Source organism: Macaca thibetana, chromosome 17, assembly GCF_024542745.1.
Source record: "Macaca thibetana thibetana isolate TM-01 chromosome 17, ASM2454274v1, whole genome shotgun sequence".
NCBI lineage: Eukaryota > Metazoa > Chordata > Mammalia > Primates > Cercopithecidae > Macaca > Macaca thibetana.
This window is the reverse complement of record NC_065594.1, coordinates 70,208,271-70,222,262: the sequence shown is the minus strand read 5'-3', so window position 1 is coordinate 70,222,262 and position 13,992 is coordinate 70,208,271. Positions and strand designations below refer to the sequence as shown.

At 36.6% G+C, this 13,992-nt stretch overlaps 1 long non-coding RNA gene across 1 annotated transcript in view; it reads left to right on the top strand.

Annotated features, from left to right (window-relative positions):
* Positions 1-3,144: 3,144 nt before the first annotated feature.
* LOC126940297 (uncharacterized) overlaps positions 3,145-13,992 on the top strand; it is a 33,118-nt gene continuing 22,270 nt past the window's right edge. The window contains exons 1-2 of the long non-coding RNA XR_007720699.1: positions 3,145-3,381; positions 7,015-7,136. This is a non-coding gene — a long non-coding RNA (uncharacterized LOC126940297). The remainder of the gene's footprint in view (positions 3,382-7,014; positions 7,137-13,992) is intronic.

Below are 13,992 nucleotides of genomic sequence, written 5' to 3'. Positions count from 1 at the left end.
ATTTTATTTGAAAATTTTATTTGATTTGAATTTGGAAAGAATTATGTATTCTACTGCAAAAGTAGTTTTAATTGCATTCTCTGTTATGTTCGGTATACATTGAATAGGGTTCCAAATGACAAATTCCTTTTAAAATTCACTTCTAAGAAATAATACTAATGATCCTGAGGAACTGATCTTCTTATTTTATTCGACAATGAAAAGTATATGAAACCACTGTTATAGTTTGTCTCTACCTAAGCTGAGAGCTCAATTGAACATTCAATTACAGAAACTGTACAGGCATATATGGTGGTCTGTAGGGTTCCCCATTATTTTCATAGCATTAGTTATAAGCATTATATATTAGCAGTTGTCTTGTTTGCATATATTTTTTACATCACCTAAATCTTTTTGGAAGAAAGCAACATATAAGTAATAAATTTATCTCAATGAAAACAAGGGTGAGTTGACTTTTTGTTGTTTGTTAAACAACAAAACAAGCCCATGTTTGTTGAAATATTAATTCATGAACTGTAAAGGAGTTTGAATTACATTTGTGGGGACCATGTTATTGGGACAAAAATTATGTAGCTGTTGGTGAAAATGGATATATACGAATTATCTGGGTATTAGGTATTTGATGAAAGTAGCACATGATAGGAGGTTAGAAATTAAAAGAGAATAATTCCAAAGCCGTGATCTCATCCCAATGATACACAAAATCAGTGCTTGGATAAAACCTCCTTATAAGTATTGGAATGTCAAGAGACTTTAACTTGAAAATAATCCAGAGGTAACTTACTTTGGTAATTGGAATTCCTTCTAATAATCCTGTCATTATAGTTCTTTATACGTATAATAGCAACAAGTAAATGTTCACTCAGAGGGGAGAATATTAGATTGCCTACTGAATATTATTTATAATTTTTCTTTATTATTTGACTTTTCTTTTTATTGGTGATTATCAACATTTAAACATATTTAAGACTCTTTCTCATTTGACAAGCTCTTTCTTAATAAATAGCACTGCCTGTCACCCAGTTGACTAATCCAGAATTCTAGCCGTCATTTTGGATTCTTCATCCCACACTCACTCATTTAACATGTATGAATTGAGCTCTGTGTTCAAGATGCTATTATTATAAATATGTTAAAAAACGCTTCTCCTCTACTTATTCCTAATCAGTTGTCAGGTTCCACCTTGCCACCATTAAATGTATTTTTCTGTCACCATCTAGAAATGTGTGTGTGTATATGAGCTCTTTTACCTATAGAAATAAGGTTTTGTGTGTGTGTGTGTGTGTGTGTGTGTGTGTTCTTCCCATTCACCATCCCCCATAGGTGTAAGTTTCCTGAGGCCTCTCCAGGAGCCGAGCTGATGTCAGCATCATGCTTCCTGTACAGCCTGCAGAACTGTGGGCCAATTAAACATATTTTCTTTCTTTCTTTTTTTTTTTTTTTTTTTTTTGAGATGGAGTCTCACTCTGTCTTGCCCAGGCTGGAGTGCAGTGGCACGATCTTGGCTCACTGCAACCTCTGCCTGCCGGGTTCAAGTGATTCTCCTGCCTCAGCCTCCCGAGTAGCTGAGACTATAAGTGTGCACCACTACGCCCAGCTAATTTTTGTATTTTTAGAAGAGACGGGCTTTCACCATGTTGGCCAGGATGGTCTTGATCTCTTGAGTTCATAATCCGTCCCCCTTGGCTTTGTAAAGTGCTGGCATTACAGGCATGAGCCACCATGCCCAGCCAACCTATTTTCTTTACAAAATACCTAGGCTCAGGTATTTCTTTATAGCAGTACAAGAACAGACTAATGCAGAACATTTGTATTAAGGAGTGGGGCATTGCTATAAAATACCTGAAACATGTAAGTGACTTTGGAACTGGGTAAAAGGCAGAGGCTGGAAGGGTTTGCAGGGCTCAGAAGAAGACAGGAAAATGAGAGAGTTTGGAACTTCCTGGAGACTGCCTAAATGGTTGTGAACAAAATGTTGATAGGGATATGGACAGTAAAGGCTAGGCTGAAGAGGTCTCAGATGGAAATTAAAAACTATTTGTGATCTGGAGCAAAGGTCACTTTTGTTATGCCTTAGCAAAGAAACTGGCTGCATTGTGCCCCTGCTCTAGGGATCCATGGAACTTCAAACTTCAGAGTGGTGATTTAGGGTACCTAGTGGAAGAAATTTCTGAGCAACAAAACATTCAAGAGGTAGCCTGGCTGCCTCTAACAACCTAAGCTCATACACATGAACAAATAAATGACCTGAAATTGGAACTTACATTTAAGAAAAACAGAGTGTAAAAGTTAGGAAAAATTTGCAGCCTGGTCATGTGGTAGAAAAGAAAAGCCCATTTTAAGGGGAGGAATTCAAGCCAGATGCAAAAGTTTGAATAAGTAGAAAGGAAAGAGATAATGGCCAAGATGATTGATGGGAAACAGGGCTTGAGGGCATTTCCGAGAAGTTTGTGGCAGCCCCTTTCATCACAGGCCAGGAGGTCTAGGAGAGAATAATGGTTTCATGGGCCAGACCCAGGTCCCTACTCTCCTGTGCAGCCTAGGGACACTGCTTCATGTATTTTAGCCACTCCAGTTCCAGCCATGGGTCAAAGGGGCTCAGGTACAGCTCAGGCCTTTACTTCAGAGGGTTCAAGCCATAAGCCTTGGAGGCTTCCACATGGCGGTAAGCCTGTAGGTATGCAGAATGAAGGAGCTGAGGTTTGGGGGCCTCCATCTTGATTTCAAAGGATGTATGGAAAAGCCAGGATGTCCAGAGAGAAGCCTGCTGCAGGGGTGGAGCCCTCATAGAGAACCTCTATTAGAGCAGTGTGCAGGGGAAATGTGGAGTTGGAGCCCCCCACCCAGAGTCCTCACTGGGGCACTGCCTAGTGGAGCTGTGAGAAGGGGACTGTCATCCTTCAGACCCTGGAATGGTAGATCCAGTAGCATCTTGCATCATGTGCATAGAAAAACCAGAGACACTCAATATCAGCCCATGAGAGCAGTAACGGGGTAAACTCTGCAAAGCGACAGAGCTGCCCAATGTCTTGGGAGCCCACCACTTGCATCAGTGTGCCCTGGATGTGAGACATGAAATCAAGGAGATTATTTTTGAGCTTTAAGATTTAATGACTGCCCTGCTGGGTTTTGGACTTGCATGGGGCCAATAGCCCCTTTGTTTTGGCTGATTTCTCCTTTTTGGACTGGGAATATTTACCCAATGTTTGTACTTTAAATGTATGTTGGAAGTAACCAACTTGTTTTTTTATTTTATAGGCTCATAGGAGAAAGGGACTAGCCTTGTTTCAGAGGACACTTTGGACTGTGGACTTTTGAGTTAATGGTGGAATCAGTTAAGACTTTGGAGATCTGCTGGGAAAGCATGATTAGTTTTGAAATGTGAGTAGAACATGAGATTTGAGAAGAGCCAGGTGTGAAATGATATGATTTGGATCTGTGTCCCTACCAAATCTCATGTCAAATTGTAATCCCCAGTGTTGGAGATGGGGTCTGGTGGGAGGTGATTGGATAATGGGAGCAGTTCCTCATGAATGGTTTAGCACCATGCATTTGGTGCTGTTCTCATGATAGTGAGTTAAATCTCATGATATCTCATTGTTTAAAAATGTGTATCACTTCCTCTCTTCTCTCTTGCTCCTATTCTGGCCATGTGATGTGTATGTTTCCCTTTCCCCTTCCCCTTCTACCACGATTGTTAGTTTCCTGAGGCTTCCGCCTGAGCCGAGCAGATGCCAGCATTATTATTCTTGTACATTCTGTGGAACTGTGAGTCAATTAAGCCTCTTTTCTTTATAAATGATCCAGTCTCAGGTATTTCTTTATAGCAGTACAAGAACAGACTAATACAATCATTTAGTTGTCCTTGAGAGAAAGTAGATACTCTTGGAAGAGCTTCTGATTTTAGCCCTGACTGCCTTTTTGTATTTTAAGCTCTCCCTCTTTATTTTATCCAAATATAATAGAACCCTATCTTTAAATTCAGCAACTCCTTTATTTGCATCCAGGTCCTTGAACTTTGTTTCTTCTGTTTCAAACTTCCATTTATTCAGCTGTCTAATTGCTACCAAACCTTCTGGCCCTAGTCTTTGTATTGCCTCATTGGGAGGAAATGGCCTAATGTACCTGTGGTAGACTTTCCAATTAGACTTGTAGTTCCTTTCAAAGCATTCATTGTATTGTAAATGCATGTTGAATTTCTATAGTCTCTACATTAGGATTATTTTCTATGGAAGGATTTGTACACATATAAAATAAAAAATATATTAAATATTTCATTTACCTAATTATTGAGATGATGTTTTAACCAATGAGATGGAGAATTCAAAGAATAGACACATTTACAATTCAGGAATTCGAACGACTCTGTAAATAGAGGCAATGAAGAATTTTTACATGAGGGTGGAAGGAAGTCAATTGAATTTCCAATGGGCAGAATTTTGTGTATCTATTAGCAATAATTATTTTGCATTGCCATCAGATATCTATAAGTTGACTGAGTGGTAAAATAGAAGGTAAAAATATTAGTGGTCAAATAGAAGGAAACATTAAAATTGGATAATCTGGAAAAATGTGATCTACTACGCACGTGGAAACCTTTTTTTCCTTTCATTCAATGGATTGGCAACTCCAAGGATATAAGACATCTGTCACCTTGTTCACAAGATATTTTCCTAGAACCTATAAAAGTGCCTACCTTAAAATAGTTACAATATTTTTTGTTAAAAATTAGATAATATCTTCCAAATTTTTCACCATAGCCCATGTCTCTTTCTTAAGAATTAAATAAATGTCTAATTCCTCCAGTAGATAGTCCATCTTCATGCACACAAGCACCTCAAACACAGCATTATAAAAATTATATCTTGTTTTCATTAAAACAGTTGTTTATTCAGTATCCCAGATCAGCTAATATTTATGTGTTCCAGATGAGTTAATGATGCAATAAACTATCTGAACTCCCAGAATTTCAACCTATGTGTCAGCTTGGAACTATCCACCTGGCATCTTAATTGCATATAGATATAGTTAATTTTTCCATTTTATAAACAAGATTTTTCCTAGCGTAGCTCCAAGTGTTTACATTGTGAAAACTGTGAAACTTCTGTGCAGTTCACATGATTCTGTGATTCTCTGCCTTTATATCCTATAATACTTGAGTTCTATTCACCTGCTAAGCCCCATTTTAGTAATTTTTTCTGTGAAGATTGAACTTAGGTCAAACCTAGTCTACTTCACTCTATGCTTCTTTCCACACGAAGGAGAATAGCTTACTTCAACCTTCATGGTACCACAATACATGACACTTGGCACATTCATTTACTGTGGTACTTCACCAGCTTCCGGGAATTATTTTGATTAAAAGTTTGTTTCCTTTACTCATCTATAAGGTTTCAGAAGATACAAAACTTACATTTCTTATCTTTGAAACTCACTTGAGTAACAACAAATAAATCAAAAGAATAAATAATATAGGAGCAGAAACAATCAATTCCTCTTATTTTATAAAAGAGAACAGTCTACATTCACGTTTTGAAGAGTAAAACAGCCCTTTATAATAAGATATACTAGTGGAAAAATAAAAGTTCAACTAAATTTCTTGAGGTTTCAAAGCATTTTCTATCTCAAAAACCATAACGATGAAAGAAACACATATAGGGCATTCATGATTGTAATTGGTGCTAAATCATGACCAACAGCTTTTTGCTTAAAATTGATATTGTAAATGTTTCAATCACTATAGAATAAAAGACATGAAAGGAGATTTTATCTAGAAATACAGCTTTCTAAAAAGCACAGTCTTATAATTTGTTTTTCTTTTCCAACAATGCAGTGTCAAATTGCAGTGTAATAGCACAGCATGGAGACATTGCTGATGGTCCATCAGACATCGCTGATGGAGTCTGAGCTGTAAGGGCTAGCATATGACTTCAGCTCCTCCTAAACCTCTTCTCTTAGAGGAAGACTGTAGAAATATTGTACAGCATAATCATATTTTGCAGAATATGAAAGACTTTCTGAGGCAGAATGCAGAGTATATTTATATTTTATTTTTTAAAAATAAGAGTTTTGCAACAGGTTCTCTTTCCCCATAGTTCCAACCACTGACCTGTACAAAGCACAGTTCATCAGATCTCATTCTGTGTGTCTTTTTCGCCACTATCTTTACTATTGCAGTCAGTTTCTACTCCAGTCATGCAAATTTTCAGCAGGAGCGTAGGTATTCTGTATTTATAAGAGAAATTTATCAGTGTTTAGCCAGAGATGGAATAAGAAATGTGAATTCAAACTATTCCAAAATTTTACAGAGTGAGTTGTACAAAACATTAGTACTATGAGAGTTCAGCATTTTAGGGTAAATTTTAGATAAAATCAAGTAATTCCTATTTTAAAAAGTTATGAGAGTATTTAATATAATGTGCTTTCTAAATTTCTAAAAGAACAAAGAGCAAAATTTTTATTCAGTTATATTTGATGATGTAACTTCTCCTTAGGAAGAAATTCCAGGTAACAATATTTTATAGACTATACTAGGAAATGATTTTCTTTCCATATAGTCTTGTTTTGAAAGCAAACATAGACAAAGGCACCTCATCTGTTAGCATATAATACTGCTGATATCTTCTCATTGTTACTCTTGCAATTTCCATTTCTAGAAAAGTAACTAACAAAAGTACAAACAGACACATAATAGACACACAAAATATATATGTTTTTCTATTGTTCATCTGGTTATTAATAATCCTGGCCAGCCTTGCTTTTCTGTAGATTTCCCCAGAGATTTCAGGGCTTGCTTTTCATGTGATCTGAGCCAGGAACTCATGATTAGTCAGTGATCAAACAGAAGCTATGCTTTGCTGAACACTGGGAAAATGTATATAAATTTATTTTTAATAAAGATGGTAGAAAAAAATAAGAGGATAGACAATATTGACAGTTTTTAATTGATTGTTTACTCTGTGCCATTGACTATGCTAAGTAAATCACTGAAATTATCTCATTTACTTTTCACAGGAACTCTAGGGTAAAGATATTACCATTCCCTCCATGTTACAGATGAGAAGACTTAGGATTCCGTAGGTTATGTGATTTGAAAGTACCCTCCTAGCAAGAAACAGAGCAAGATTCTAACTGAGGTGAGCTGACCCTGAAGCCCACATTCACTGATGGTCAGTGTGTTGCCTCAACCAGCCCTCACTCTCACTATGCAATGCTTAGAAGCAAGAGTGATTGGTTCAGTTGGCCTCATTGATGAATGAGGCTTTTAGAGTTAAGCTTAGAAGAAAACCATAAAAGAGATGAGAGAGGAGGTTTGCTGCCTGATTCATTGTTACCATCGTTGATATAAGAAAAGAAAGTTCCCTTGAGTTGCCAGTTTTCTTTCATGCCTTTTCCATGGGGAATCCTTAGTGTGTGGAATGCAGCTAGTGTGGAGATGAGGTGAACCATGGGAGTCTCCATTATATGAAACGTGTAGTGTTCTTTTAACAAACTCAGGTATTAGCCTTTAGAACATTGCCAGAACTATGGAAGCGGTCATGTTCTTATCACCTCTAAAGCCATGGCTGCCCCCATACACTCACAGATGCTTAAGAAGTCCTTCCTCCAAGCCTAAGAGTGAAGTGATAAAGGTATGGTGAACATTCCAACAAGCTGTAGTAGTTCATTGATGGTTTGGACACATGAACAAGATCATCCCACAAATCAGACCAACATACAAATACTTTGTACACCGTCTCCAACAATTAAAAAAACAAACAAACAAAAAAACTAGTGATCTAACCATCCCAGACAAGAAGTTGGCTTCTACACAAATTGCCTCTTGAAAATAATTTTCTACAAATTCAGGTTCTTGGGTATTTTTTGTGTTTGTTTTCTCTAGCAATGGCTTATTAGTCAGGGATAGTAAACATTCTCATTTTGATAGCTTGAAATATAGCCCTTTAAACCAGTGTTTCCCCAATCTCAATTCTTAATCTTTCTATTTTTTCACTGACAAAATGATCAAAATAGTACTATTACCTACAGTGCTTTTTCTTCCAGTCTCAACTTACTCTTGTTATTTTTCCTCCTACAAATTTGCTGAAACTACAGCCTTTGAGAGCTCAATTCAGCAACGACCTACTAATTAACAAATGCAATGGTGTCTTCTAAGTCCTTATTTGACTAGTTTTCTCTACAGTAATCAAAATCACAGATCACTTGTTCCTTCTTGAAAAGCTCTTATAACTGGAAGAAGAAAATGAATGTCTCTTTCCTATAGAGAGACTGGGGAGAAGAATGACCCTTGGCTGAAAATGTAATCAAGTACTTATAAGAAGTAATTTCAAGGCTTCCACCTGGTCTTAGTGTAGCTAAGGGGTAGCAGGCTGTAAAAGATATACAGTTTAGCATTAGCCATTTATTATTCCAGGTAGACCTGAAATAGCATGTTTTAAAAGGAGGGTGGGGAGCTGAAGGAGAGGAATTATCATGGCGCTGCATAACAATGAGACTATGCTAACTCTACTGCACTTAATGTGAACTTGTGAGTTATAAGGCAGTTAAAAACGTGTTTGTTTTTCTTATTTAGGCTTGGTACTATTTTGAAAGATCTATGCATATGAATAAATGCATTTGAGAGAGAAACAGAGACAGACAGATATAACAGATAACAATTGGAAAGTTGGAGAAACAAAATGTTTGTGACCCCATCTGACCTTTGGGTAACAACTACAGGATCCAGATTTAAAGTTCCCAGGACCGCTCCTGGATTGCATGAAGAAACTGCAAAAATAGGCCACTCCTGAGTGTTCTTGTAATGTCTACATGGTTTTATTCTAGCTTGCATATGACTAGACTAGTGACACCTAATCTTAGATGGGAGCAACCTTAATAGATTTGCTGTAAAGGAAGATAATTTTTCTAAAATACATCTAAAAACAATGCAAATATCAACAAAGATTTCAAATATGTTTAATGTATATATCTGTTTCTTCATCAATTTTCGAACTCTTGAAGCACAATCATTCTACCTAAGTTCTCTTTGAACATCATTGTACCTCCCATAGAGGCAACAATAATTAGTAAGTGCTCAAAAAATATTTTTAGAATTGAGTTGTTGAACTAAACATAGACATATGTATGGTAAATTAGTCATACATGAAATGTTATATTAACTTTGATAAATTTATTTAAATAAAATACATATAAAAGTAGATGAATTGGAGCATATTAATATAAAACATACAAAAATTAGCAACATGGTGTGCACACAATGAAATAGTGTCAATATCTTGATATTTATGGTAGAAGGAGAAAGTAGGAACTAAGCTAACATTTACTAAGTGCCTTTAAAATATCAGATATTTTTCATACATCATCTTATAAAATATAAACAAATTCTTTAAAAATAAGCATTTTAATTCCAATTTATATCTGAAGATTCAGCCCAAAATTCCATGATGAGTAACTAGCTAAGGGAAGAGCAATAGGTCTCAACTTTCTTGCAAACACCTATCAATTTATTCGGGCTGCAGATGAATGATTAAAAATACTCTTCAGTTGCATCTCCATTCAATAAGAAAGACTCCCCATGCATCAGTAATATCTACTTTAACCTCAGAAGGAAAGGGAAACTGATCACTAGCAGGTATTGCTATCACAAGTCCAAAATGAGAAAGCAAGAGAATATGAGTGTATGGACATGTTTATTTACAGAGAGATGGAAGAGAAGGCTGAACAGGATTTGAGCTCACATACATGCTCCTCTCAAATAGAACTATTTCCACTATCACTAATTTAATTTTAAAACATGGGAAAGATATAAGTTTTTTGATGAGTGCATTATTAATGACAAACGTCATGGTAAGAGCGGACTCAGGAAGCATTAGTTCAAATTAAAAGAATCCTAATGGATAATACTATAGGAAAAATTATGACTAATAGAACAGAAGTTGGACAGGAGACAGCTCTCCATTTCCTTTTTTTGTTTTTGGCTTTCCCAGACTGGTTTTGCCATTTTTGTATCTAGTGATCTTTGTGAGCTTCAGGAAAAAAATATACACAAATGTTTTGACATATTACCACCATAAAACCAAGAAAATGTAATACTCCTGAGTTTATATAGTCTTCCCGTTTTGGGCACTGGGTCATACTTTTCAAAATAAATTGTACCAAAATCAAAAATAATATGTAGTTTCTTTAAAATTTCTATTTATAAGCAAATGTTTTATAAAATAAAATTTATTTGCTATGAAGTTAATTCTGGCCTACAGATGGATATATTAAATAAAATAACTAAAAGATGAAATTCAATACCTATTAAGTTGAAAAAAATGAAGTAATGCGAATTCCCCAAATTACTGTATATTTTGTTTTAAAGTAACAATGCCACTGACATTGTGGCTCTGTCTTCCAAAGCACAGGCATTAGCTGGCATGGGGAGCTGGTAATTTGCAAAATTAGAAATAGCTTTCTACACCACTTATAGTTCAATTAAATGAGTTTATAAAAATGTTACCACGAGGAGGTGGAGCAAGATGGCCAAATGTAACCCTCTAGTGATTGTCCACCCCACAGAAATAACAAATTGAACAAGTATCCACACAAGAAAGCACCTTTATCAAAATCACATATAACATAATGACAAGGAAAGAAGCAAGGAAAACTATAAAATATTGACATACAAAATTGAAGAGGACAGAGAACATAGAAAGATATTTAAAAGATATTTAACAGATAAAGATATTTCACAGATTGGAAAAATCTTATTGGTAAAATGTCCGTGTTACCAAAAGCAGAGATTCAATGTGATACCTATCAAAGTATTAATGATGTTCTTCACATATATAGAAAAAAAAAATCCTAAAATTTACATGGAACCACAGAAGACCCAGAATTGCCAAAGTCATCCTGAGCAAAAAGAACAAAACTGGAAGAATCACATTACCGGACTTCGAATTATACTGTGCTATAGTAACCAAAATAGCATGGCAGTGGTATTAAAACAGACACATAGACCAATGGAACAGGATAGAGGACAAATAAATAAATCTACACATTTACAGTCGACTCATTTTCAACAAAGGTGTCAAGAACATCCACTGGGGAAAAGCCAGTATCTTCAAAAGTGGTGCTGGGAAAACTGGATATTCACAGGCACAAGAATCAAACTAGACTACCATTGCTCCTCATATACAGAATCAATTCAAAATTATTAAAGAGTTAAATCTAAGACCTGATGAAACAAAACTACTAGAGGGAATCATTGGGGAAATGCTACAGGACCTTGGTCTGGGCAAAGACTTTTTGAGTAAGACTTGGAAAGCATAGGCAACCAAGGCAAAAATGGGCAAATGGGATCACATCTAGCTAAGAAGCTTCTGTACAGCAAAGGAAACTACCCAGAAACAGGATGGGAGAAAACATTTGCAAGCTATTTAACTGGTATGAGATGAATAGCCAGAATATATAAGGAACTCAAAAACTCAATAACAAAATAAAAAAGAATCTAATTTAAAAATGGGCAACATATTTGAATAGACATTTTTCAAAAGATATGAATGGCCAACAGGTATATGAAAAAATGCTCAACTTCACTAATCATCAGAGAAATGCAAGTCAAAAATAATGAAATATCATCTCACTCGAGATAAAATGGCTTTTATCAAAAACAAACAAAACTGGATGGCAGCAAGTATATGGAGAAAGGGGGAATGCTCATACACTGTTGGTGGGAATGTAAATTTGTTCAGCCACTGTGGAAAACAGTATGAAGGTTCCTAAGAAAATTAAAAATAGAACTACCATATGATCCAGCAATGCCATTGCTGCAAATATATTCAAAAGAAATGAAATTAATGCATCAAAGAGATATTTGCACTCCCGTGTTTATTGCAGCTCTACTCATGGTAGCCAAGATATGAAATCAACCTAAGTGTCCATTAATGGATGAATAGATAAAGAAAATGTGGTATATATACACAGTGGAATATTATTCAGCCATGAAAAGAATGAATTCCTGTCATTTGCCACAGCCTCAGTGGAATTGGAGGATGTTACATTATGTTAAGGGAAATAAGCCAAACACAGAAAGACAAACATTGCATGTTCTCCTTCAGATACTGGCATTACAAATTTGATCTCATGGAAGTTAAAAAGTAGAATGATGATTACTAGAGGCTCTAAAGGGTACTGAGGAGGAGAAATTAAAGGGGGGATGATTGATGGGTATAAAAATACAGTTAGAAGGAATAAGATCTAGTGTTTGGTAGCTAAATGTGACAACTTTGGTAGCTAAATGTGACAACAGTTAACAATATATTGTTTCTTTCATTCTTTCCTTTCTCTCTCTCTCTCTCTCTCTCTCTCTCTCTTTATTGATGGAGTCTCAGTCTGTCACTAGGCTGCAGTGCGTGGAGTATAGGGACACGATCTCGGCTCTCTGCAATCTCCACCTCCCGGGTTCAAGCGACTCTCCTGCCTCAGACTCCCGAGTAGCTGGGACTACGGGCGTGCGCCATCACGCCCAGCTAATTTTGGTATTTTTAGTAGAGACGGGGTAGCACCATGTTGGCCAGGATGGTCTCAATTTCTTGACCTTGTGATCCGTAAGCCTCAGCCTCCCAAAGTGCTGGGATTATAGGCGTGAGCCACTTCGCCCGACCTTATTGGGTATTTCAAAATAACTAGAGGAGTGAATATGGAATGCGGAATGTTCCCGACACAAAGTCAGGGTAAACATTTGAGATGATGGCTATCCCAAGTACCCTCATTTGATCATTACCCATTGTATGCTTTTGTCAAAACATCACATACATTCCATAAACATATACAACTTTTTTTTTTTTTTTTTTTTTTTTTTTTTGACAGTCTCACTCTGTTACCCAGTCTGGAATGCAGTGGCATGATCTCGGCTCACTGCAACTTCCGCCTCCTGGGTTCAAGTGACTCTCCTGCCTCAGTCTCCCAAGTACCTGGGACTATAGGTGTGTGCCACCACGCCTGGCTAATTTTTGATTTTTTAGTAGAGACAGGGTTTCACCATGTTGCCCAGGCTGGTCTCAAACTCCTGACCTCAGGTGATCTGCTCGCCTCGGCCTCCCAAAGTGCTGGGATTACAGGCATGATCCACTGTGACCGGCCTCTACAACTCTTACGTACCCATAAATTTTTTTAAAAAAAAGTTAAAATTTAACCATAATAGAAAAACTGGTCTTTTTCTTCATGGTGAACCTTGAAAATTTGAGCATAGATGAATTACGTGGTTATTTTTTTTACTTGCTCGCCCTATCCATTTTTGCTCTCATCACCTCAGGTGTCACCCCATTTCGTTATTGCCCCTAGGGAGCCGATACTGGATGGTTTATGATTAGGTTTAACACAGGGAAAGCAACAACAAGAGACTGGAGGGCAAGAGTGAAGATCCCCCATTCTCCTTTGCTTTGAGGACGCTTTTTTTTCTTTCTTTCTTTCTTTCTTTTTGTCTGCAGCTGCTTTTCTCCACAACTACTTGGGTAGCCCTTTCGCCCGTAGTTCGAGTTCCCATTGAGGAACTGTAAAAATGTTACCTATCCTTTTTTTCTTCAATCTGTGGGTAGAAATGTCTCTGACATTGCTAGTATCTGGATGCCTCACTTGCTGTACCTTTTTTGTTTCCCTAACTCTGCCTGAAGCTTTTGAGAAATCTTTTGTTTCCTTTTGGGACAGTAATCAACCCAGATTGTGTTCCTGGTTTTGGTAGTCTTATTTTTTATCTTTTATTCCTAAGGCTTGTAAATTTGTTTGTGTTTATGCTCTGGGTTTAGCATCTCCAGTCCACACTCTGTCCTTGGTGCTCAAGGACACTTTGTTACATTTGTTCCTCTGATTTCTTCCTTTCTCCTTCCACCCATTTAAAATAAGTTTTCTTTGTAACACATTTCAATTTTGTCTGTCATTTTAATTCACCATAGGGTTCAAATGTGTGAGAATAGCTGATAATAGATCAAAGTGCTACCTCCTAGGTAATAT